Source organism: Pleurodeles waltl, chromosome 9, assembly GCF_031143425.1.
Source record: "Pleurodeles waltl isolate 20211129_DDA chromosome 9, aPleWal1.hap1.20221129, whole genome shotgun sequence".
Classification (NCBI taxonomy): Eukaryota; Metazoa; Chordata; class Amphibia; order Caudata; family Salamandridae; genus Pleurodeles; species Pleurodeles waltl.
In genome coordinates, this window is record NC_090448.1 from 423401293 (window position 1) to 423428923 (window position 27631).

Genomic DNA, 27631 nt, shown 5'->3' on the forward strand with positions numbered 1-27631 from the left:
TTCAGAATACAAAGGGTTGGAACAAGTTGAAAACGAATACAGAAAACATTAAAAGGTGGCATCATTAAAATAAGATCGATCAGACTCCGAATTGCCTTGTCCAACCCCTTTTTGAAAGGTCAGAAATGAGCGTGGAATTTGCTTAGCTAACATTCAGCCTTGTTTGATTCAACATCTCAATAAGTCTGTCTGCACGTCTATACTGATAATAATATATTAAACATATTCAAAAGCATGCAATGTTGTTTGCCTAGTAATGCCGGACAAATACAAAGGATATGTATTTAATATTCCTTTGGGGCTCCACAAAGCCTGAAGTTGTGGTCCCTGTTGTGTTTTGGCCAAGGTGGCAAAGTTGAGTGCACCCCCAAACATGGGTAGTAGAAATTTACTATTTAAGACACTGAAGAAGCAGATATCAAAGTAGGGTTGTGGTTTTAAGATGGTGTAAGTATTTATCACTTTCAAGGTGGAACCCTGTTTGGGTACATTTACTTTATTCTCTAGTACAAATTGTTTGTGAAACAATTTGTTCATGGCTTTTTTAAAACACAAGGTTGGTATCAGTTGTAACCATTGGTTGTTTGCCCTAAGAGTGCTTATATGTTTCTCCACGTAGTGTCAGTAGGGAGACTCCTTACAAGATAAGCTGACTTGTGCCATGTGAGATGGTCCAGGGAGTCTGGTTAAGGGTATTGGAGCTTGTGGCACATTTTTAAAAAGGAGCATCTGCTTACTAGGGTAGGGAGCTGCCATGGTCTGTAGTGGGTACGTAAGGTACTTACACCTTATACCAGGTCCAGGTATCCCCTATTAGTGAAATGTTGGCAGTGTCTAGAAGCCAGGCTTTCCAGAGGTAGCTGTGGGTGAGTAGCTAAGGCTTATCTAGGAGATATGCAAAGCTCATGCAATACCACTGTAGTCACTCAGCACTTATACACATGAAAGAAACCACATAGTGTTACAAAAATAAAGGTACTTTACTATGGTAAGACAGCACCAAAAATACTGTAGAGGCAATACTTCCTTAGGAGGTAATTAATACACAATTTATATACACTAGCTGTCAGAAATAGGCATAAGGATAGTTAGAAAACAGTGCAAAGCAATGTAAAACACAATAGAGAATAGTGACCCAAGGGGAGCATAAACCATATACTAAAAAAATGAAGTGCGAGAGTTTGACCCACACCCAGGCAAGTGAAGTGTGTAGAGGGCATTAGGAAAGCACAAAGGTAAGTACCACAACACCCCCAGCAACCAGGAAGGTAGGGGTACATTACTAGAATTTCCCCCAAACACCCACTTGGAAGAAAAAAAGAGAATTGCAAAACCCAGAGATGACTGCAAGAAACCAACGGTGGATTCCTGGAGAGAAAAACCTGTGGAAAGAGGGAAACAAGTCCAGAAGACACAGCACAGTTCCGTGGGGACAGGAGCCCCTACCCACCAGGCTGCAGATCCAGGAGTTGGTCAACGGTGAGGAAGGAAAGTCAGTACTGCAGCCCTGGAGTTGGAGTCGAGTTCCTGGAGTATGTAGGTGATGTCCCACGCCAGAAGGAAGATTGCAGTCTGGTGTGCGTGTCCAGATTCCACCAACAAGCCTTGGCATAGGCAAAACTTGCAGTTGTCGGAAAGTGTTGCTGCCGGGGACCAGCAAGGCCCAGGAGGACTCAACCATGGAGAGGGAATCAGAGGGGACCCTCAGCGTTACAGAGAGCTCACAGAAGCACAGGCAGCACTCACAGGAGTCCCACAGGACGGGGACACAGAAGTTGCAGAAGGAGCCCGCGCAGCACTACGAAAAGGAGTCCCACGTCGCAGGAGAGCTACTTGGTGAGCTGTGTGTCGCAGGAAGGAGTGCTGGGGGCTGGAGCTACATGATGCCTGAAGACCCCATGGAGAAAGTGCCAACATGCCTTGGCAGCTGCAGAAAACGCAGTGCACTGGGGTATTGTCGTGCTAGCGAAGGCAAGGGCTTACCTCCACCCAACGTGGACAGCAGGTAGAGAGGACCGAACGTACCACTTCCGACCACCACCCATGATGCAGGATCCACACAGCTCAGCAGGAGAGGGGATCCAAGCAGCCGTTCGTTGTTGCAGTTGGTGCCTGCAGATGCAGAGGAGTGACTCCTTCACTCCAAGGATGATTCCTTCTTCTTTCCTGTGCAGACTGAAGAAGGGCTGTCCTCGGAGGATGCACGACCAGGGAAATGTTGCAGAAGCTGGAAGGAGCCGTGGAAACGATGTTGCAGGAGAAGTCTTCGTCTTTGTTGCAGATTGTCGGGTCCTGGAGAGTCCAAATGCAGTTTCTTTGGTTAGGTGCATCCCTTACTTCCACTTCTATCAGGAGGGGGGGGAGGGGGGGGGGGCTTTGAGGTAATCTGCCTTACCTGGCCACTCAGATGACCCCAGAGTTCCCTGCAAACCGGTTTATGCATGAAGCCTTCAAAGCATACCCTTCCCAAGTCCAGCAACACCTATTTCCGAAGGGAGAGGGTGTAACACCCCTCTCTCAAAGGAAATCCTTTGTTCTGCCTTCCTGGGCTTGAGGTGCTCCAGCAGTAGGAGGGCAGAAACCTGTCTGGAACTGCCTGGAAAACCTCAGAAGGCTTTAGGAGCAATGCTGGGGGTCCTCTAAGGAGCCCCCAGAGTCCATGGAATCATACAATCAATACTTGGAAAAGTATTGGGGTATGATTCCAACATGTTTGAAACCAAACATGCCTAGGTTCGGAGTTACCATTATGTAGCTGGACGTAGGTAATTACCTATGTCCAGTAAATGTGTAAAATGCATACCATTAGAACAGGTGCAGAGCAAATGGCCTGTTTGAGTTCCTCAAACTTTTTGACAGCTGGCTGTCCATAATACCTTTTTTAGGCATCTTCTTGGATGTGATGTCATTAAAAGGGGCTACAATGGAGCCATAGTTCTTAATGAACCTCCTGTAGTACCCAGTGAGGCCCAAGAAGGCTCTTACCTGGCTTTGTCTGGTACCAGGAGTCCAATCCAAAATGGTTTGGATTTTCCCCTGTAATGGCTGAATCTGTTCCCCTACCTACTAGGTGTCCCAGATAAACCACTTTCCCTAGCCCTATCTGGCACTTTGAAGCCTTGATAGTGAGGCCTGCTTTTTGCAGAGCCTCCCAAACATTCCAGGGGTAGACCAGTTGATCATCACAGGTGGAGCTAAAGACAGTTGCATCATCTAGATATGCTGCACTGTAGGCTTCCAAACCTTGGAGGACTGTGTTTACTAGCCTCTGAAAAGTGGCAGGTGCATTTTTCAGACCAAAGGGCATTAATGTGAATTGGTAGTGCCCTTCAGTGATAGAAAATGCAGTTTTAAGTTTAGCAACTTCCGATAGCTTAATCTGCCAATAGCAAGCAGTAAGATCAAAAGTGCTAAGATACTTGGCAGATGCCAATGTATGTATAAGCTCATCTGCCCTAGGGATAGGATGAGCATCAGCCTTTGCCACTGTGTTGAGCCCCCAATAATCAACACAAAACCTAATCTCTCTTTTCCCATTTTGAGAGTGTGGTTTTGGGACTAAGACCACTGTGCTAGCCCAGGGACTGTCGGGGTGCTCAATCAGGGTGCTCAATCACTGCTAGATCTATCATCTTTTGCACTTCAGCTTTAATACAGTCCCTTACACGGTCAGGTTGTCTGTAGATTTGACTGTTTACAGGCAGACTGTCCCCTGGAATCCCAATACCCTGGGTACCTAGGTGCTATATACTATATACTAGGGGCATACATGGGGGCAGCAGTATGACAATTGTGGGATGAATTCAGAGTTTTGGGAGAGAGAGCATAATCACTGTGGTCCTGTTTAGCAGGACCCCAGTGAACACAGTCAAACACACTAACATCAGGCGGAAAAAGGGGGTAACCATGCCAAGAAAGAGGGTATTTTCCTACAACTAGGGATTGTTTGTCAAGGCTCAACTCAAGACAAACTTGGGTCTGAGATGTTTGCTTAGGAATTCTGAATATAAACCAATAAGTATTAGCTATGTGAAGGTCCAATGATGTGGCATGTTTCCCCTCGTAATTTCACTTCTGTATGTGATAGAGGGAGACAATGTGGCACTCATACCGTTTAGGAGCAGACTAAATTTGGGGCCCCACAATGATTGTATTAATATGTGGAATGCTTTTCTCGGGTGCCACTGCTCTAGATTTAATTAATTGTCTGTGCACATTGTAAGTGCCCCTTTTGTCAATAATAACTTCTAAATATTGACCCAGTTGCCTGTGCTTGTGTCTACCAGGGCAGCGCAAGCCTAACATTACTGTCCTTCAGAGAGAGCGATGAGTTGGACCTCAATAGGTGGATCCATTTGAGTGTGCTATTCTTAATCTCAATCTACAGCTTTGACAGGTATTTCACAATCTCTTGAAATTGCTCCAGTTTCATTGGCAGAAAAAAGCACACTCATCCTCTAATTGTACACTTGCCAATTTGCATAGGTGCCCTATAAGAGGGATTGTGAAGATGTTTTACTAAATGAGTAATGAAAAACTGATGTCTGATATAAGGTGTGACCTCCGCTCCGCTGGCCTCGCACTTGCTGCCGTCCCTCGCACCCGCCGCTCCACGGCGGGTGGGAGATCTTTCTCCTTCCTGGCGGCCAAGACCTGGAACTCCCTCCCCACCAGCCTCAGGACCACCCAGGACCACTCCGCTTTCCGGAGACTCCTAAAGACTTGGCTGTTCGAGCAGCGATAACCCCCCCTTTCCCCCCTAGCGCCTTGAGACCCGCACGGGTGAGTAGCGCGCTTTATAAATGTTAATGATTTGATTTTGATTTGAGGTCCAGCTGCTTAGCTTTTTTCATAATTGACCTGGGTTGCGAATGTTGTATGATTTGGAGAGAGATTTTCAGTTGTCCTTGGTGACATTTCAGAGGCAAAAAAGCGTTTTCATGAACTAATTTGTGTATTTGCTCCATAAATACATCCGCTTTCTAGGACTCAAGGTATTTGGTCCCATGAACATATTAGCATTCCCTTTTGTGTATGCCCCTCCATACGTGTCTACCACCCAAAGATATGGAGAATCACGTGGCTGGGAGGCTTCCGCAGCATCTGAAAGAATCATAAGTAATATAGCGAACTGGAGTGCTGGCAGATTATGGGTAACGTTATCACTGTGGCTTGATCTGCAGTAAACTCCTGCAGAGCCCAGTCTCTCATTTAAGACTTGCAATTGACCGCCCCAATGTGGTGTTTGGAATTGCTTTTGGCGTTGCTATGCAACAGGATTTTTAATTCAAGTGGGATGGGAGCAAAAGTACTTGTGAACGCTTTTTTTTTTAATCACAAAGGTTAAAGAAACTCAGATCTCCTCCGTATCTCCTGCATTACCAGTGCTGCATGAAGATCATATTAGAAATTGAGAGCAAGGTTTCTTGCTCTCAATTAGAGCAACTAAATGCATACTAACTAATGCACGTTTACAATTTTCATCAATAAGCAACAATTCAAGTTCCATAAATGTCTAGCAGAATTCTGAGCCTTCCCTTTTTTCCCCTAACACTTTCTTGGAATTTAGTTTTGCTCTGCTGCTCCCTTTTATTAGGTTCCATAGCATTTGTGGACCTTTTTATATGTAGAAAACTCTATAATGGAATTCTCTTATGCATTATCTTGTGGTTCTTAGGTGTGTTTGTATTTTATTAGATGCAAATTGCATCCGTTATCAATGAATGTGTGATAAAAGTTCCTGTGAAAACACGTTTTGCAAACTCCTGCATTGGCAATACAAATGCACCCAGCTTGCATGGAATACTTGTGGCAGGCATACAGTGATTCAATTTTTCTATGTATACCAAGCTGTGAGTACAAATTTAACTTTACCTGCTTTACATAAGATTCTGTAGTGTGGAACTTATTAGTTTGCCAACAAGCAGCTAAAACTGCCAGACTCAAGAAAACTAGTACATTAATAGTATTTGATCTGGCAATAGGTTGATACTCCACCACTTAAAATAGTCTAGAAATACGACAAAGTATTTTTCTGAACGGTTAGTGTCTCAGAAGGACTTTAAGTATAAAGAGCCAGATGATTTAATCATCTTGACTAAATTGAGATTACAGACCTGGAATTGCGCTTCCCTTTTTTCCATCATTAATGAGTAAATTTGCTTACACAAAAATAAAAATGTGAGTAAATCCTATTATGAGTAAAAAAACAACTTTTGAACATATAAGCCACTCTTACAAGATGAGTAGCTTAGAGGATCGGGACCATAACAAGGCCTTGCAGAGTTCATCTGGTTGTTAAATGTAAGCTAGTCCTTGAACCTATGCTTTGTATAGCATCGCAGTTGTGATAAGCAAGCGAAATGAAGCTCAATGTGATGAACAGATGTGACCAAGAAATACAGAATATACCCAATAAGATGGTAATACTGTGAGTGGTCCCATTGATACTGACTTAGACAATAGATAAATAAAGTATGGTTTTATTTACAGTAATTTTCTGTGAAATTGAGTGAATGCTCAAAAGTAGGTTTGTCACAATGTTTCGTAAGATGTTTCCTCAGAAACTAAACTTAACAGGCAGTGGCACAGTGACATCATTAGTATCTCCTAAGCTGTGCTGTATTCAGAAGTTCGGTGTAACATAAATGCTGTCCTATTCAGAGCTCTGTTCAGATCAGAAAGCTGCTCTTAACACAGGTTAAACCAAGCCTGTGAAATTTCAGATATTTGTCACAATTGAACATACATTGGTAATTCAGAAATGTGGCATAATCAGAGCCTTGCTAGAATCGTACATGGCATAATCCGAGAGGACATTATTGTAGGAAAGTACCCTCATTTTGGTATGTTGGCCCTAATTTCTGCCTGATGTCAGTGTGTTTTGACTGTGTCACTGGGTTCCTGCTAGTCAGTACCCCAGCGCTTATGGTTTATGGCCTGCTTGTCAGTGTGTTTCACTGTTTTCTAAATTGTCACTGGAATCCTGCTCAAGCTCTCTCTAATTTGTCACTACATACTGGTAAGTTAGTATTTCACTCCAAATTGGCATACTGGTCCCCCCCCTTATAAGTCCCTAGTATATGGTACCTCGGTACCCAGGGCATTGGGGCTCCAGGGGATCCCTATTGGCTGCAGCATTTCATTTGCCACCCATAAGGAGCCCATACAAAGGCTTCTACAGGACTGACATTGCAGCTTGTGTGAAATAGTGCATGCACTATTTCACAGCCATTTTCACTGCACCAGGTCACTTATAAGTCACTTATATATCCGGTCTTCCAACCCTGAAGGCTGGGTGCAAAGTACTTGTGTGTGAGGGCACCCCTGCACTAGCAGAGGTGCCCTCACGTCATCCAGGTCCATTTTCCCGGACTTCGTGAGTGCAGGGCCGCCATTTTAAGTGTGCACTGCACATAGGTCAATACCTATATACAATGGTAACTCTGAATATGGCCAAGTAAGGTGTCTAACAACTGGGAATTGTACCCCAATACTGATTCCAGTATTGGATGCACAATCCCAAGCACTCTGGGGGCTCCACAGTGGACCCCCAGTACTGCTATACCAGCCTTCTGAGGTTTTCCAGGCAGCCCCACCTGCTGCCACCTCAGACAGGCTTCTGCCCTCCTGGGGCTTGAGCAGCTCAATCCCAGGCAGGCAGAACAAAGCATTTCCTTTGGGAGAGGGATGTTACACCCTCTCTCTTTAAAAATAGGTGTTACAGGCATGGGAGGCGTATCCTCCCAGAGCCTCTGGAAATGCTTTGAAGGGCACAGATGGTGCCCTCCTTGCATAATCCAGTCTACACCCGTTCAGGGACCCCCCCAGCCCCTGCTCTGGCGTGAAACTGGACAAAAGAAAGGGGAGTGACCACTCCACTGTCCGTCACCACCCCAGGGGTGGTGCCCAGAGCTCCTCCAGAGTGTCCCTGGGTTTTTCCATCTTGGATTCCAAGGTGGTGGGGCATTCTGGGAGCGTCTGAGTGGCCAGTCCCAGCAGCTGATATCAGAGACCCCTCCTGATAGGTGCTTACCTGGTTAGGTGACCAGTCCCTCTCTGAGGGCTATTTAGGGTCTCTCGTCTGGGTGTTTTCCCAGATTCGGATTGCAAGACTCCAGCAGGAATCCCCTGCATCCTTTACTTCATCTTCTACTGACGGATCAACCGCTGACTGCTCCAGGAACTCTACAAAACTGCAACAAAGAAGCTAAGATGAATTGTGCAACATTGTATCTTCAGCTCCTTCCAGCAACTGCAACAGTTTCCAGGTTGTGCATCCTCCGAGGACTGCCTGCCTTCAGCCTGCACCAGAAGAACCGAAGGAATCTCCTGTGGAGTGACGGAGTCACTTCCATGCTTCAGCAGACACCTCTCTGCAGCAATGACCGGTGGCTTGGGTCCCCTCTCCAGATGACAGGCATGGATCCAGCAACATGGGTGATGGACTAAAGTGACCCCGAGAGTCCCGACATCCAGCTGTCCAACTTTGGTGGAGGTAAGAGCTTGCCTTCCCACGCAAGACAGTACCTCTGTGCACCACGTGACTTGTAGTTGCCAAGGCTTGTATGCGAGCTTCCAAGAAGTTCTTTGTGCACAGCACAGCTTTAGGCCCCCAGCACTCTGTCCTGTGACGCACAGCTTCCTGAGTGGTTCTCCGGCGGTATGGGAATCCTTTGTGTCGTGCTGCGTGGGCCTCCATTTGCACCTCCTTTGTCCAAGTGCTGTGGGACTCCTGTACACGCTGCCTGGTCTTCTGAGGGCTCTCTGAGTTGCTGAGAGCTCTCGCTGTCTCCCCTTCCTGGGTAGAGGCCACTAGGTCTCTCCTGGTCCCAGGCAGCGCCATTTTCCACCAACCGTGTCTTTTGTGCGAGCCAAGGCTTGTTGACGGAATCCAGCAACTCAAACCAGACTGCATTCATCCATCCGGCGTGGGACATCTTCTGTACCAACCAGGCACCTGCATCTGTCTTCTTTGGTGCAATACTGACTTTGTCTTCTTACCAGTGGTTCTTCCTTTGCACCTTCATCTGAGTTAGCAGGGGCTCATGTTCGCCCTGGACTCTTCCGTGCTTCTTGGCCTTGGTCCACTTCTTCCACAGGTCTTCAGGTCCAGGAATCCATCGCGATTATCTTCTAACACAACTTCTAGTGTGTTTTATGAAACTTGCTGTGTTTTTACTCCTGCTTTCCTGGACTTTGGGGTGGGGCATTTTACTTAACTTTGTTGTTTTCTTACACTCCCAGTTCCCCCCTACACACTACCCTTGCCTAGGTGGGAAGCCGACTTTCTCATTCCACTATTTTAGTGTATGGTTTGTGTTCCCTCTAGACCCATTGCAACCTATTATGATTTTCACTATTTGCACTGCTTTCCTAATGTGTACATACCTGTTTCTGGTTACTAGTGTATATATTGTGTAATTCACTTACCTCCTAACGGAGTATAGTCTCCAAAGTATTTTTGGCATTGTGTCACTAAAATAAAATACCTTTATTTTTGTAACACTGAGGATTGTCTTTCGTGTGTGAGTACTGTGTGACTACAGTGGTATTGCAAGAGTTTTGCATGTCTCCTAGTTCAATCTTGTCTGCTCTGCCTACAGCTACCTCTGGATACTGACTACATTTCACCAATAAGGGATAACTGGACCTGGTATCAGGTGTAAGTGCCTTTGGTACCCACTTCAAACCAGGCCAGCCTCCTACAATTATCAGAACTGATATAGGGATGTCGGCATAATTTGTCACCTCAGTGCATGGCTTCTCCCCGACATGCAAGCTGCGGCCAAGAGCCTCCAGAGATATGCTCCTACGGTGGGGGTGGGGAAAACACACACACCTCCAATTCTGGCAGAGAGATCTCTCCAGATCTCCCCTCGATGAGAGCAATGGCACGTCTGCTGGGGCCACTGCAGGTTCTCCTCTACTGGGGAAAATACGGCTTTGAAGACAAGCCTCTGGGTTCAGGAACTTCACTGGGGCAACAACCCAGGATGGTGGACTCCCACCCGGGGCCCTCTTCTACCAGAGAGCCACACAGGGGCCTCAAACCTAGGGCCTGCGGCACTGCTGCTGCTCTGACAGTTGGCGCTGTCCCAGCCCCCTCTGGATGAAGAAGGTGACGTGTTACCAACCTTCTGGGACTCCTCAGATCCCTTAGAGCAGGTTCTGCCGGTGTGGGGAACTCCAATAAAAGAAAAGTGCCAACAATGATGCAAGCGCTCTTCATGTGCTGCGGGGATGACAAGGTGTAGCGCTCACCACGCAGCTTTCTCCAGCAGGAAATATAGCTAGCACCAATGAAAGCAGCTTGCAGCAGAACAGGGGGAGTGGGGAAGCATTCACTACCCAAGCCCTGGAGAACAACTGGGGAGCAGGCCGATGCTGGGGGCTAGAAGCAGGCCAGCCCCTGTAAGCAAAATAGCAGGCCATAGGTCAGCACAATAGCAGGTCAGTCCTCATGGCAGTTCCTAGTATCACAGTCCCTTCCAACAGCATCTGAGTACAAGTCCTTGCAGTGTCTCAACTGGGACAGAGTACGGGAGCAGGCTGGCAGCAGAACAACACACAGAAAAGCTATTCAGATGAGTCTTTTGTGCCGCCCAGCAGATACCACTCAGCAGGGCAACAAAAGAAGAGCAGTCCAGATGAGTCCCTTGTGCAGTCCAGCAGTCCTTCTGGCAGAGGTTCGGTCCCAGTTACAAAAGTGCTTTCAAAATCAGGGGGCTACAGCCCCTCTACGTATGCTAAAAAATGCCTTTGTTCAGGGGGTAACTTCAAAAGAGCCCCTTCAAATGAAGCACAACACCCTCTCAACCCAGCCCTGTTTTCAGACATCAGTAGGGGGTGATCAGGACATGGCCTATTCACATGCAAGGTGTGAACGACCCTGCCTCTTCCCCGCCCAGGAAGACTATGAGTATGAAGATGCCTCTTCTATCGCTCCCAGCCCCTCCTGTGTGTTGGCTGTCTGGAAAGTATGCACCAAGTGGAGCTGACACTGTGCCCCAGACGTGAATTTGAGTCAGGCTGCAAAGCACCAGAGTTATAAGCACAGAGAAACGTCCACTTTTTAAAACTGCCAGTTCTACAGTGGTAACAAAAAATTCACCTACTCCAATAAACCGGATTTCTCACTACCATTCCAAACATTCCCACGCTACTCCTCACAGATCAGAATATACCACTTGGACATATGTAAGGGCATTTCCAATGCAGTCCTGTGAGAAGAGCAGCACTTACAGTAGTGAGAAACTAAATAGGCTGTTTGTCACTACCAGGACCTGGAACACCTAAAGACATATGTTCTACCTTTTACGTAAAGAGCACCCTGCCCACAGGGTCATCTAGGGCCTACCTTAGGGGTGGCTTAGGTGTACTAAAAAGGGAGTGTAGGCCTTGGCAAGTGGTCTGGCTTGCCAAGTCAGTGTGGCAGTGAACTGCGAACGATAGCCCTGCAGTTACAGCCCTGAGACATGTTTGAAAGGCTACTTCTGCGGGTGGCGCAATCTGTACTGCAGTGCCGCTAGTAGCATTTAATTTACAGGCCCTTGGTAGATGTTATACAACTTTACAAGGGGCTTACAGGTAAATTAAATGAGCGAAACGGGTGTAAGCCAATCATACCTAGTTTTAGGGGAGAGAGCACATGCAATTTAGCACTGATTATGGTAAAGTGTCCAGAGTCCTTAAGCAAACAAAAAGAGGCTCAAAAAAATAGGAGGAGAAAGGCAGAATGTTTGTGGATAACCCTGCAGAGAGGGCCATTTCCGACACACTCCAGTTCCTTTTCATCATCACCTTCAGAGATACCTTAACATGGCACTCCTTGAGAGAATGATAGACTTTCTGATTCCTATTGACTAGAGTCCTGTGCGCTATTTCCTGTACTACCGCCTTAACTTTAATTTAATTATTAATGTTAAATATTTTATTTATTTTCATTTGCATTACTGAGGTTATATTTAATTTACTTTAAATTTAATATGTGTATATATTAAATTGATTTACTTTTCAATACACTGTAATTTAAAATTGACCTTCCCTAAATTCTAAAACTCCTTACTGCCCCTTGAAAACACCATTTACGGAACCCTACAAACTCCATGCTACCCATACCTGAACACAAAATGCCCGAGGCTAGTCCTTAATGCTACGATACCCTGAGCCTCTAAAACGTCCTTACTGTATTTAACGGTACTTTCCCTGACCCTAAAAAACTCCTTACTGCAACTCACTGCTACCCTTCCTTTAACCGTAAAAAAAACTTTACTCCCCATTAATGCTATCCATCCCTTAACCCTGAAATGCTTAACTAATCTTTAAAACTACCTTTCCTTGGACCCTAAAGACCCCCTTACTACCATTTAACAGTACCCATTCCTGAACCCTAAAGACCTTTACTACCCCTTAATGCTACACTCCCTGAACCATAACAACCCCTTGTTACCTCTTAATGTTACTCTTCCCTGAACCCAAAAAACCTTACTACGACTTACCCTACTCCTCTTTGAACTCTAAAACCCTTACTACCTCTTAAAACTACCCTTCTGTGAATCCTAAACCACTTCTTACCACTTAACACTACCCATCCTTGAACCATACAAAAACCTTAAAACCCTTACAGACACCCAATCCTGAACCCTAATAAATCCTTACTACACCTTAACTCTACCATCCCCTGCATGCTGAAAACTAGGGGTGGGTGATAAATACCGCTCTGCCGGTGGAGTTGGTGGAATTTTGCCCACTCCATGTTATGCTTGTAATGTAGAGATCCAACTAAATTCCGCCAGCCACTGCAGGTTGGAGTTTTTTTTGCATGCAGCTATCCAACTGTAAGTTTGTCGTCCAGTGGCACACTTTTCTGTAGCTTGGAGGGCACCTAGAAAGATTTCTGCAATGCAGGCGGTTGCAACCATTCGGAGTCAAAAAGCTGCAGCTCAAGTAGAAAATCTTCTTCTCGAGTGGTAGCAAAATCACCTTGAGTTGCGGCACCCTGTGGCACACTGCTTGGTGCCATTTACGTTGATTTTTCAGCTTAAAAAGAGCTCCTGGCGCTAAGAATCAGCGTGAGCAGCGCGATGTGCCTATTTCCGTCCTTTGAAGGAATATAGTGGAGTTTTCATGTAACTCAGTGGAATTCTGAAGAGTGAAACACTACCAGTTTTGCCCACCCCTACTGAAAACTCTTAACCTACCCATGCCTGAACCCTAAAACCCTTCTACGCTGCCTTCTCTAGCCCCTAAAAATCCCTTAGTAACCCGTACCTGTTACTTTCCCTGAGCCCTAAAAACTCCTTACTGCTTTTTATGTTACCCTTCCCTGAACCTCAAAAAACCCTTACCACCTCTTAATGCTACTCCTCCATGAAATCTACCAACCCCTTAATACTATGCTTCCATGTACCCTACAAACCTTTTACTACCCCTTAACACTACCCATTCCAAAACCCTAAAAACATTATCTATCTCTTAATGCTACTGTCAGAACCCTTTTCAGAGCGCCACGGGACAAGCAGGAATTGCAGTGGGAGTTGTGGCATTTTACTCCTGATGCCCCTGGCTCAAGGGCTACCTCTTCAGCACTTGACCCTCAATGGAAGTGCGAGTTGAGCAGTTCAGTGCTCTTCAGGGGAGGTAGTTGTATGGCATACACAGGCTCAAGACTCAAAATAAACCTAGCACCGCAATAACTGATAATTCCGGCAAATCCTAGCGCATGGAATAAAAGTAGTATTTACTATAAACAAAGCAAGCATAAAAACCACATACTAAATAATATCCACAGTCTCTTAAAGTCGGTTTTCTAGAGTCAACCTGGACTTTATCCTTGGGTCTTTTTCCTTTCTAGTGGGGCTGGTTATTCCCCTTTCGATAATGGAGGCAACTTTCCTATGTGGCCCACATTAGTTACCATGTGACAGAGTAAGTTTAGCCTTCAGAGTCTGTGCTATGTCCTTTGTTTATATAACTTTCGGGGAGGCCTAGAATGGTCTTTCCCAACCCTATGGCAGCTGGCAAGTGCTGGAGGACCGGGGTGCGTATTTTCCTGCTCTGGCCCCCTCGGCTCCAGTGGACTATGACCTATCTCAGTCTTTTCCTGATGATCCGTCAGGCCACAACAATCACCGGGAGGGCCATATCAGTGTTGTATGTCTTTTCTGCAGCTTCCTTGGTGGTTGTTAAGTGTTACTAGGGCAAATACCTTGTATCTAATTTCCCACTGGGTATCCTCTTGGCAGGATATTCAAGATCAACTGCCCCTGCTTCATGGTGACCCCTCACATGGTCTAGGCGAGTCACAAACTTAATGCAGTAAGGATGATGGGCTTAACTTCGCCATGGGCCCACTTGGTGTACATGGGGGGGGGGGGGGATCATAGACTTTACACAGCAAGGGAAATGGTCCTATCTTCACAGTGGTCCCCACCTGCCATATGTAAGTCCAGTATCCAATGGCAAGGGTGACGGCCCTCACTTCACCTTGGCCCCCCACCTTTCATACAGAGGCAGAAGGCTGGTGCTCTAGACTACGGGCAAGCAGTCTTGACTTCCTAGGTGACTGCCCTCGCCCAGCAGGCATGCTAACAGACCCTGGTCCATAGCCGTGGTTACAGCAAGAAGTCTTGATGATCTTCTTACCATGCTGGTGTACAGTGCTGTTGACCAACTTGTGAAACTTGTGCTCCAACCTTTTTAGTCTATATCCAGACACAGATGTGATTTTAGCATCTGCTCCTTTTGACATTTGTGTTGAAGAGCTCTCTCCTCTGTCCTATCCTTTGGCAAAAGCGGCATTCTGCTACAGCAGTAGTGTTTGCAGTTCCAATTGACCTCCCACACTGGCCAAGGGAGCAAGCAGGGATCACACCTGGCTGTCGGTCTACACTGAAATATGTCCCACAAAGGTTCAAAGGCCTAAGCACTCCGTTATAATTCCTTGGTCCTATAGTGCCAGCCTTATCAGACCCACCATTTCGCCTGACGGTGAGTACAGGCACCAATAACCAGTAAGACTTGTTTGAATTAAGGAGACCTTTGATGTGCACAGAAGTAGCTCACCTCCCCTTTCTCCAGTATTTGTGTTCCCATTCTAGCGCTCTGGAATGTCAGCAGTCCCCATGTCCTGCCTGGGCACAGGGTTGCAGTCCTCACATTCGCCTAGCTTTCCAGGCCATGGGCTTCTATAATGGAACCAAGAGGCGTCCAGGTCATGTACCATGCACAAGCACACATGTGTCCCAGTACTCGCACACAAGCATCACATGCTGCACTGCACTACATACAGACATCCTGTAGACCAAGGATTAGTTTAGTGCACAGCTGCAGAACTTTACATGAGTGGCTAGTAGGCACCACTCCATTGACACCGGTAACAAGGCTTGTTCATACTACTGATTACTATAAAACACCGTACTATTGTTCCTTTGCAATTTGATATTATTCACACTGTTGCACTGTTTCACTGTCGCCCACTGTGTGAACACCCCAGCACAGGGCACTGACATACTTAAGAATCCAATATATTGTATGAAATTTAAAACTGCTATTTGTGCAAGTCTACCAGGTATTCCTGTATTCTTTAATATTATCAGAGAGCCCAAAGTACTCACAAGACTCAATCTTTTCGTATCATAACGTCATTAAACCTCCCAATGATCAATATATATTTTTTCACTGAAAAAAAACAAAAGTTACAGGAATGTTGCAGTTAGGAGATAGAATAAAGAGCATGATGAGGGCATGAGTTATATTTCCGTTAGAGCACGAGTTATAGTTACCTGAGCTAACTGCTGCAGACTTGTCTGTAACCCCTGCTATAAATGACTATACCGGCAGCTTCAGAACTAAAGATGGGGAGTGTTGTGCTGAAGGCCTTTTTCCAAGAAAACATTTCATAAATATTGCACCCTACCAAGCATCCCAGTGCTTGTGATCCCCATCAAATATCACTGAATCGACGTGATGGACAAATGAAATATGGCAAGAGGACTGAAATTCTCTCAGCTCAAGTTCATTTTTAGGTTTCGCCTGCACAGCACTTGCAACGTCTTTATTGTTACTAAAACAAAATCTTTGAAGGGACTAAGAACCCGCCCCTACTTCGCCCTTTACTTTCCTGAACTTCCCGTTTGTTCATTCAAACGTCGCTCCAATGTCACTTGAATGTACTTGATTTTAATTGGCTAGTGGGTCACTTCCTGCTCTTTTGCTCTGCTTTCTGTTCTGCTTTTGCCGTAGCGTGGAGTGTGGCCGAAGTACACCTTCCGTTTTTTAGTCATTGGTTACTTGTTGGTGTTTATACATGAAAAGATTAACTGAACACAAGTCAATTTGCTTTGAAATGTGTGTTAACATGTCTGCCATTCCAATCTAGTATCGAGTGCAGAATTAAATCAAGCAACAAGTGGGCTTGTTATGTTGTGTTTTTCATTACTTAACAATTACATTTCTGGATGTTTCCCATTGCAAACGCATCTCCAATCACTTAAGAGACCTCCACTGGCTCCATATCGAGAAAAGAATTAACTTCAAAATCCTTGTCCATGCATTCAAGGACTTACTAAACTAAAGAGGCAGTCACAGTTGTGATTATCTTGCACTTGAAAGGGTCATGATTTGAATGGTGCAGCAAATACAGTGGCATTTCACTAACTACACACTACTATACTCTAATACAATGCCATATTATATAAGGGACAAATTACAAGTTTGGAACCCTGTGATTTTAATTCAACGTACATCACAACATAAACAACTATTAGCAGTTTATCTAATTAAAAACAAACATTATTATAACCTTTTTCTTATATTTATAATCTAGTTAGTAAAATAGAATGCAAAATAAATAACAAAGGCACAATCTATTGGCTTTACCAATGCTTGTTTTTTTTTATTGTGTTAATGATTTTATGTGCCTCTGCTTCAGTTGTGAATAGTTTATAACGTGTGTAGAGGAAAATAGACCTCAATTCCCTGCACTGTCCTCAGAACTATTAACATCAGTTAAGAGTACTGCCCAGGGTGTATTGAAATTACATAATCTTTGATAACCAATGCTTGATGGTATTGGTTTTTATTTTTTAATACAGTAAAACATTGCTGACCTTGCTTATTTAGAACGTACTTCTTGTTTAGGAATAACGTGTCAAAACTGCACTTTAAAACCTCCGTCAGTAACCTGAAACTCATCAGATGTTTTGATGGAATGGATGGTGAGACAGGTATTTTCCTAAATCTTTAAACAGTTGGACAGCATATAATGTATAAGTAGCTCTGCCACTGGTTTTAGAATTCGACATCACCTCTTGTTCTCTTATACATGAATGGCATAATGTCATGTTTGTTTGTCCTACTCTTATAATGATGCTGACGAGAAAGTCGAGTCTAGAGTTGTAGTTGAGATATTCTAGCGTTTTTTTTGTACAGCCCAATTCAGTACATTTGCTATGAGCTTTGGGTGTTTTTTTTTTTTTTTTTTAAATCTTTCAATTATAATTTTTTATAATTTGTCGATTTTTCTGTGGAGTCTACATAAAAAATAGTATATCTAACTTTTCCTTTCTCAATAGAAATAATTTTTCTATTTTCACAAAGAACAGAACTAAAACTTTGTTTCTTCCATATCATTGAAAAGCTGACCAAGCGCTATTAACTTATCTTCGCTACGCTCTCATTTACAGTCACAAGTTCAAACACCAAGGGCCTCCCCAGCCCCACAACCTCGGATATGGATGTAGAGAAAAATGGGAAGTTTAATATTGCTGCTGACTCAGAACTGTGAAAATAGTGCGTAACCAGAGTCATGTGCACATGATAAAAGGCGAGTGTCCATGTTAAAGGTCCTTTCAGACACTTCTTAAGCAAGCAGCTCGAAGTAAGCCCAAGAAGAGCCACGTCTGGGAACGATCACAGTTCAGGTAGGTCGAGATGGCTATAACATAGTTAGTTGTTAAAGAACAGTAGGTGAATGGAAAGAATGAAAAGACTGTCGAAAAGAGAGAGCACGTGAGAAAAGGCATCCAACGTGGAAGGCAAGGGATATCTGGCAACTGGGTGCGAAAAGCCACTCGGCGCGCATGGAAGGGAGGGGGCGTTTGGAAATTCTGCGGAAAAGGGCACCCGGCATCAAAGGAAATAAGGTCGGCAAATTCATTCAAAAGCCAAGGGAGTGAACGAGTTGGAAAATCATCTAACACAGGGAAGTGAGGTGGTAACAGTGGTGTTAGTAGAGAAATATACTCATCACATATGGAGGGATAGACAAGGAGGGCTCTGTCTAGAAACTGGGGGCAAAAGTGCATCCAATACACAAGGAAAGAGAATATCGATTTGAGCATCCAGTGTGGCAAACAAATCATGCAGATTAGTGGGTGAGTAGAGTAAATGCATCAGACACACAGGGGAATAAGAATTACGGGATTTTCACAGGAGTTCTAGACTGAAAAGGGAAATGACTCGATGTAATATTAAAAACGAATTTTCGTGCAATTTGTTTTTAGATCTGGCCACTAACCGCTTTAGATGACTGGAAGACGTCAGGTCACCAACTCTTTAAAAAATAAAAAAATAAAAATATATATATAGTGAGAAATGCAGAGAGAGTGAGTTATTATCAGTCACTGCCTTTCATGTATTTTTAGGCCTTTCCTACCAAACAGCGCAAGCTCTTTGGTTGCAAAAGTCCATTTGTGGGCAAAGCAAAAACTTACTTTGGTTGGCATTATTATCACTGTCACATTGCTCACTATTCAGTGGCTTGCCTTCCTCTTCTTGTTTTGTTTCTCTTCTGTAGCATAACCTTTTTACTATCCCATTGGTTGTCTGGCTTGCATCCTTCCGCTGCTCGCTTTTAGGGGACTGCTTTTGTTTCTTTTTGGTTAAGCACTACGTGAGTGCTTGTGTTTTCAAGCTCCCTCCTGCATGTACTTCTCCGAGCCCAGATACCCGGCCATGTGCTCCCGTTGCTCTCGTTGCTCATGCGCTCGTTTGCTGCTCTCTCTCGTGCCACCCGTCCCCCAACACACACACACACACACACACACACACACCTCTTTGCTCACTTGTGTTCTTCTCCCCGTCCTCCGTGTTGCTGTCTCTTGTGTTCTTTTTCTCATGCTCTCTGTTGCTCTCTTTTTCATTGGCTACTTTTCTCCCCTCCCCTTCACTTCTCAGTTGCTCCCTCACACCCATATTACTTATTGTGTGCTAAGAACATTTAATTATTTATTGACCGATAAAGTGGCGTTGGCCAACTTAGATCATTAAGTGAAAAGAACAAAGCAGTTGACTCCGGCGTCATCGGGGAAAAAAGCATTGACAAAGCCAGTGGATCAACAAGGTGAGACCTACCGGCTTTGACATTGCTTGTTAGTGGTTTGCTATTGCTTGGATGAGCTGTGCATCAACGTTGTATTTTATCAAGAGTTATATTGTTCGATTTGTTCACAAATAGTCCTTTTGTTAGTCTGCTTTGTTTACTTTGATGTGTTTGCTTTGCTGGCACAATGACATTTTACTTGTTAATTTGTGCCTTTTTTATTTGGGAAGTGTGTGCTGTTGACTGTCAGGAAGATAAAAATGTTATTCACAAATTGCACTTGCACGCTCATTTTTTAAAATATGTTGGATTTCTAGCACTTTTTGTTCAGTGTATCAACATGCACACCCATAGTGCATCTAAAGATGCAACCAAAGTACTGGTATCTGTTATGCAAGCTCTGCTGTGCAGTTCTTTTAAGCTTGCAACTTGCAATACATGCTTCATCTTTTGGTTTCCTTCTCATAATACTCTTTTCACGGTTCAGCTTAACTCTCCTAATGCACTTTATTCAGCAATAGGGCCCTACTCACAGCTCCAAAATTGCTACAACACAAGTTATTGCTTCGTTAAGGGAGGCCTTTTTCGCAAGGTGACTTGTGTTTCCTGTCAATACGTGTAATTTGTACTATGTTTACAACTCCAGTTCTTTGTTTTTATGTAATACAGTGCGATGTGCTTCCTTGTAATTCTCTTGGTTTAAGTGCATAGTTCTCCTAAATAGGTCTGACCTAAGACAGTGCATTTGCTTTTTGTTGCGAGGCATTTTGTTAGGTTACAGTGTGGTTAGAGCCTCATTGTTCTTATTCTCTTGCTTGTTATTTAAAGGCTTGTGTGAGTTTTACTTCCCTATTGTGAGTTTCTCTCTTCCCTGGAGCGTGGACACTGATACTTCTTACGCTGCAATCTTTTTTTAGTGCTAGTTTTTCTTTTTAGTTAAACACTCTACTAGAGTGTGTGTGTATGTGTTTCCCTCGTGTGCTTCTAAGCCCCCCATTTCTATGTTGCTTTGTCTCGCCATGTGCTTTGCTGACCCCCATCCCAAGTTTGTGTTGCATTGTCTCGCCGAGTGATTCTGTGCAGAAATGCTCTACAACAATGCTAAAACCCATTGGCAAAGCCAAAAGGTTCCAAAGTCAAGATGTATTGGCTTATCCAGTGCTTGTTTCAGTAGGTATGGTACTGATGCAAAGGTGATAGTGGTTTGTCACATTTCGACATTGCCAGGGTTGAAACTCTGGTCTTGTGGTTCAACAGGCATGGTTTCACAGACACATCCTCTGTATTTGAAGCATGGTGTCCTTGCCATTTAGTGGTGTCCCAGGCTGTACAACATGAAATTACCAAATTTGGCATTCCCCATGTGTTTCAGTTGTTGATGGCTTCACACTCTTCCTTTTTAAAGCCCTTCACTCAAACGTCGGTTGGCATCTTTTTGTACTGTTTTACTATCAGATAATTTGTTTACCTTTTTAAATGTTGTAGGTAAACCCTTATTCTCTTCTGATTGGTAGATGGCTGTCTGAGGTGGCACTGCTCAGTAAGGAACATTGGCATGTATGTTCTCAAATGCTCTTTGGTATTTGGATTAGATGTACAGTTTTCATGGTAGGAGTGAAACTTCATTGATTAGTCAGCACCTCCAAACTAATTAACTAGGATTTTGCACAAGATGTATCACTAGAACTACAGCTACCCATTTAGTAAATGACCCACTACAAGGTGCCAGAAGTGAACCGTAGATGTATCCATGATCCATCTACGACTTTCTGCTCCGGTGATGCTGAGAAACCTATCTTTTCCCTCAGCTCCCGCATTTGAAGGACCACACTGCGTACCAATAGTTGTGTCATTCTTGGCTTCATGAACTCCAGAATGTTAGGTGGGAAGAGCTGCCTGCTATATGACCCCAGGCCGTATTTGATGGCCTCAACCACTCCTTGCTTTTCAGCTATATTTCTCTTTTGATCCTTACAGTGTTAAATTCCACATGTTGTACATGACCTTAAAAGTTCCACCATGTGTGTTACTGTTGGTTAGTAAGTCAGGACTGGTAGTAGGTGCTGCAGATGATACGGGGACCATTATGCAGCCAGCGATAAACAGTGGCTCCCTTTACTAGTAGGAACATTGTTCAGAACCATGTGCATCACCTGCAAGGCAGTCCCCAACCAAAACTTCCCATCTCACAGAAAAACTAGCATTGGCAAAGCCAATCGGTCTGGCATTGGCCACTTGTCTTTTGGTGATGTCAGTGCTTGTTTTGTTTTGTCATCATTTTTGCAAAACGTTACTGTTGAGAAAACTGATGTGCCCGTATCTATCGTAAAACAAACATTGGCTAAAAGCAAAACATATTTTATGTTCTTAAAACCACATATTGCCTTCGTAGTATCTGCTACTGACAGGAGCCACTTTGTGTATGGATGTGCTCCTTGCGAAAGGCATAATGCCGTCACTCGCAGTGAAGGTAGCGATTTGCTGAAGTGAGCTGATTCATTGCCCCATGGTTTATACTGTAGTGAGTGTAAGAAAAATGAGAATGACACAGTAGATGAAGAGAGCTGACTGAAACTCCTATAAGTAACTACATATTCTTAGTAAAATCAAAAGGTCTTGGCTGACGCCAGACTTGGTTAGCAATCTCTGAAGGTTTCCACATGAATTGGAGCCAGAAGTGATCTAGATTGGGTAGCCAAGAGAGGGCCCGCAGTCAAACCTTTACGTTATTCGCACCCAGCTGTGGAACAGTCTCTGCTCATCCATGGTCCTCACCCCATCACTTATTTATATCAGCAAGGAACTAAATCACACATATTCAAGTGGTGCATTTATCTCATCATGTGACTTAATTCAACAGCAGAATAATTGGCGCCCTACCACCAACCTTCAAGCTTTTGCATACTCAAAATCTTTGGTCATTCGAGTGTTATGAAGCTCTGGCTATTTAGCCACCAGCCTACCCTAACTGTCCATTGGACCCTGAACTTTCAACCATGCCCTGATGTAAGCTCTTCATTCACATTGATTTTATTTAGTAGTCCAATAAATGCATGCATTAATAAAAATCTTCTGTAGGTGAAAGCGACAAGGAGTATCAAGGCCCTACTTTGGCTGGACGTCTGGCTCTGCCTCCGTCTTGTTGCCTGGGACAGTCTAGCAATCTCAGAACCGAACCCAGCACACCTTGGTATTGCCCACTTTCCTCTGTGTAATCTTTTGGAAATAAAAAAAAAATACGTTATCCTACTCTACAAATGCCAGCTGGCAACTACTTTGTACTTGATCCTGTATCAGTATGTCATGCTTTTGTCCTGGAATGTATTACATAGAAAGTGCTTTTAAATTAAGGACGAGCACTTAAAGGTATAAACACAAAGCAGTGCTGCAGTCCCAAACCCATCTCTTTGAACTCTTGTAATTTATGAGTAAGCTGTATGGCACCACATTGTTTTGCTAACTGGTGTAATTGACTCCATTAAGGTGCTGGGAATCTCCTGTAACTGTTTTCTTTAAGTTGAAAGGTTAGAGATATTTGACCTCAACATCTTAACACAGGCTGTTGCTTTATAGGCAACTTGCCTGATCCTGCTCGATTTGAGTGCCAAATTTGACAGTGTCTCACAAAAGTTTATGCTCACAGGACATCGGAATAGGTGGGTCCGCACTGTCCTGGTTCGCCTCCTTTCTTTCTGGGTGCTCCTTCAGGTCATTTCTCCACCTCAAGGCTTCCAACCTCATGCCCTACACTATGATGTCCCCAGGGATCTTCATTGAGCCCTACCGTATTCAACATTCAACCATTGGCACAGGTCATTAAATCCTCGGGGCTTGTGTTGGTGTTGTATGCTGATGATACCCAGCTCATTCTTTCACTCTCTGAAAGTTCCACACAAGACATGACCAACTTTAAAAAACATTTGCTTGCGGTGGCAGAGTGGGTAAACAACTGTCTACACCTGAGTAGAAGTACTGTTATTAGGCAAATATGTCCACTTCTGGAGTGGCTACTGGTGGCCTTCCTCCCTTGGTACTCTCCCTAAGCCTAAGCCATCCACCAAAAATTTAGGAGACTGGATGGATAACATCCTGGCTTTTGAGGCTCATGCCAAATCAGCAAGTGATACTTGCTTCGGACTTCTGAGAAGTCTTAAGCCCATTCTGAGCTTTTTTTTGACACACACACCCAACAAACCACTGTTCAGGTAGTAAATCTGTCCTAATTAAAGTACTGAAACATTCTGTACCTAGGAGCTAATAAATCGGTCACAAAAAGACCCCAGCTGGCCCAAAATGTGGCTCCTAGGCTGCCTTTCTCCCCCCTCAAATTCTACTCTGCATCCGGTCTTCTTCACAGGCTGCACTGACTTCCTGTGGACAAGTGTGTTCACCTCGAGACTGTATGCATTACCCATAAGACCCCGCGCTCCCAGGGGGGCCCTACCCTGTTCAGTCTCCTATCTCCTTACAGGCACTCCTGACACCTGCACTCAGCCATCTCAACTTGGCCATTGTTCCCCGAGTCAGGAGAGCAAGAGCCGGTGGTTGCTCTTTCCATGCTCTGGCCCCTTCTCTCTGGAGCTCACTCCCTCTCTTCCTCCGGGAAACCCAGAATCTTCTGCCTTTTAGGAAATCTCTTAAGACTTGTCTCTTTTCCTTCTAGCCCTCCCCAGCCCCATTACGTACCAGTTTTTGCAGTTTTGTATGTCCTCCGGGGCCAGCGCTGGGAAGTCCCGTTCTTCCAAGCCTTCTAACATAACGCAACATAACACAACTTCTTATCACTGAAAACTACATTTGTGTACTTTTAGTTATGCAGTTGGCTCCCTTGCTTTGTATGTGCCGATAAGCCTTTAATTTGAGCTCGTGACAGCCTCAGAGACTACCTTATAGTAGCTTTGCCTGACATTTATCTAGATACATTTTTACATAACATCAGATTGATTTAGCTTCGGGTGTGTCATTTTCAAGTTGACTTTCTTTAGCTTATTTAGCTTTTGAAAACAACTAACCACAAATGGTAGTCTTATTGTGCATGAGATGCCCTCGCGCTGAATTGCTGTACCTGTGACTGGGATAACTGGGTACAAGATGTGGCTTCCTCACTTGACCAAATTGTATGATCCTAGACACATTGTTGTCCTCCACTGGCTGTGCTTCAGTTTGTTTGACTGTCACAATTACAAACTTATAGAACTAATTCACTTTAGCGTGTGAGCTACAAAAAAAATACTCAATCACGTGGTTAAGACGAAGATAAGGTAGTTCATGTGGACATTTATATAGGGCGCATAATACACTAACTTTTTCTTGGCTCTCTCGGACAGTGTTCTCAAGGCACTTTTGAGAGTGGGTATGCTTATTAGAATTTGTATGAAAGCTTATGTTCAGAAATTATTCACTTTTAGAAAAGTCACTCAATGCAGTAATGTAATCAAATACAGTAAATTAAAACACGAATGTTAAATAGTTTTTTTTATGTAGGCCTTGCTCTCCTTTCTGTTCTCATGGCTAAGCCATACATACCTCTTGGCTGAGCTCTCGCGAGTGAGTTGTATTTGTCAGTTCTGCTCTGTACTTTTTTATTTTTTTACGTTGTATCCACTGGAGAAAGTGGAAGGTGGGGGTAAAACTGAAGGTTGGGGGCAGAGTTGCTGCCCTGTTCCAAATTAGTACACCCTGCTTCCATCCCTGGACTTTACTACGAAAATCTGTGTCGTTAGGTCAGAGTATTGCATTCAATGTAGTCACTTCAGGACTACAACTACCTTAATACATTTCGTCGAATTAAACCTAAGGCCTGGAAACGTGGTGTCTGACGATATGGTGTGAGGGTAGGCGAATGCAAAATTTCACGAGTGTGTCTGTAACTCTTGCACGGGCCTGCTGGAAAGTTTTCACAGTGTCTGTGGTGTTGCAATAGCTCCTCGCTGTATTGTGCGTCATGTGACGTGACCGGACTGTCGGAGTCACAAGACCAAGCTAAGTTGTGTAACTGAGCTGAGCAATGCTGCGGGGAGCCGCTTGCAGCGAGGGCGAAGCACTGAAACGTGAGGTCGGTGCACGTGGCATATGGGAGAAGAACTATTTTCGATGAAAGCAGCAGTTTTTAAAATGTCTTTATCACGACATTACGTTCACTCTCCTTTCTCGAAGAACCCAAGTTCAAAGCGTCACATGGTTAGTAGAGGAGCTACTTACATTTGTCTGTCAGAAGAGCACATGCTGCAAGAATTTAGGAAGCCCTTGCGTGATTATTTTTTAGTGTGACCACAGGCACAAACATCAACATCCAAACGATGAGCTTATGTTAGTTTTTTCCTTTATTCTGCACTCGCTGCATTTTTTTTTTTTTTACAAAGAAGTGTAGAAATGACATCAAAGAAGTTCTAAAGTGGAGATGTAATGACTACTAAACGAAGTGTAAGAACTTACTGCATTTCGAAAATCCAGTGCACTTTCCTCCTTATAATGACGCACGTGCTAACCAGTCACAAACTCGAAAGGAAATTTGCACAAAAAATATAAATTGTGTTTACCTGCGTTTCCATTTCCTTACATGCCTCAAAGTTGTGAGTGTGTAGAAACAATTCACTTTGAAATGTATTCTATTAAAATTATTCATTCTATTCACACAATGTAAAACTTTCCAAGGGATCTCCAGATGTCACATCCCTGGAGTGTGAAGTTCATAAATTCCTGTTTTTACAACTTTGCATTCTGGTAATTGTAGTTTTGTTTTTCCTATTTATAAATTCAAAACTGCAGGCAGCAGAATGCATAGACAAAACCAAGGCTGGCTGAACTTAAAACACATAGCCTAGTACAACTTGAGCTCTGCGCATGCAGCTTCCCATGATTTTGATCATATCGGTCTGCCCCCAGATGGTAAGAATTGTGATCAAGGTCTTCCAGTACAAAACAAGCATTGACATAGCCAATAGGTCGCACATTTTGAATGTGAGTGCACTATTTTTGCGTTTATTTAGCATCTCACATTGCCACTACAAACGAAAAAAACACCCCTAGATATGTGTGTGATGCCACACTCGCACACATCGAAAATATTAAAGGACGGTTGGGGTCTGTGTTCAGAGCATTAGCCAGCTCCTTATATTAGACTACCAATATGCTTTGTGAATGAGATACAACCTCCGGCTGTATCAGAATCAATAAGCACGGGGGGAGAGGGGGAGAAAGAGAGGTGTAGAGAGGTAGAGGGATGGAGGTAGAGGGGTAGAGACAGAGGTAGAGGTGTGGAGAGTGAGGTAGTGGTAGAGAGAGTGGTGTAGATGTAGAGAGGGAGAAGTATAGAGAGGTGTGAAGAGGTAGAGAGAGAGGTAGAGGTGCAGAGAGATAGAGCGGGGTAGAGGTAGAGAGAGCTGGGTAGAGAGGGAGGGAGGGATAGAGGTAGAGAGGTGTAAAGAGGTAGAGGTGAGGAGGCAGAAGTTCGAGAGGTAGAGAAAGAGGGGCAGAGGTAGCGAAAGAGGGGTAGAGGTAGAGAAAGAGTAGAAGTAGAAATAGAGAGGGGGATAGAGCTAGAGATAGGAATAGAGGTAGAGAGGTATAGGTAGATGTGTATAGAGGAGGATAGAGGTAGATGTGTAGAGAGGTAGAGGAGTAGAGGTAGAGAGAGGGGTAAAGGGAGTAGGAGAGAGGGGTAGAGGTACAATGAGGGGTAGAGAAAGAAAGAGAGACATATCCAAGAACCGAGCGCCATAACAAACTAAACCTGAAACTCTTGGTGCCTTTCTAAACACTGTATTTTCACTGGTTTGGTGTGAACACATTTCTATAGACAACCAAAAAAGAACACCGAGGCTGCAATGCCCATACGGGAGGAGGGCCATCCCACTCTGTAACAGAAAGAAGAGTGACCATTGTGTGATGGCCAAAAATGTTATGTTAGTGAAATCGCCTGGGAGGGAACTAAGCACACAAAGGAGGGCATTTAGAAAAATGCACCAATAAACAGGAAGCATTTAAGATTAGCACAACAAAGAACGAATTGGAATAGTGGGTGTGGCTAAAGCCCATAGGCTAAATATAGCATGTCTTGGAAATAGCACATGCGCTATTAGTAGGCTCGACCTAAAAAACTGCTGTAGTCTTGTCCTTTTAATGAAATGTACAAAGCCAGGGTGAAAGGACAGCCTATAAGCTTCTGTGTTCCCATTCAAATTCACCTCCTGAGTTCAGTACCTTACTCTGGTACATCTGTAAACCTCCAAAACTAACCCTGATATGAGTAGAGTACTAACACAAAATGATATGATCAACTTACAAAATATTGTTGAGGGAAATCAT

The 27631-nt window shown here is 44.1% G+C and overlaps 1 protein-coding gene across 2 annotated transcripts in view; it reads left to right on the forward strand.

The window, feature by feature from the left end:
• Positions 1 to 27631, forward strand: part of PLD3 (phospholipase D family member 3) — a 292670-nt gene that overhangs the window by 21150 nt on the left and 243889 nt on the right. The window contains exon 2 of one of the 2 annotated variants that reach the window (XM_069207232.1): positions 17688 to 17924. The exons of the other annotated variant lie outside the window; for it this stretch is intronic. The gene's annotated coding sequence lies outside the window, so the exon portion shown is untranslated. The remainder of the gene's footprint in view (positions 1 to 17687; positions 17925 to 27631) is intronic. 2 annotated transcript variants of the gene reach the window in all.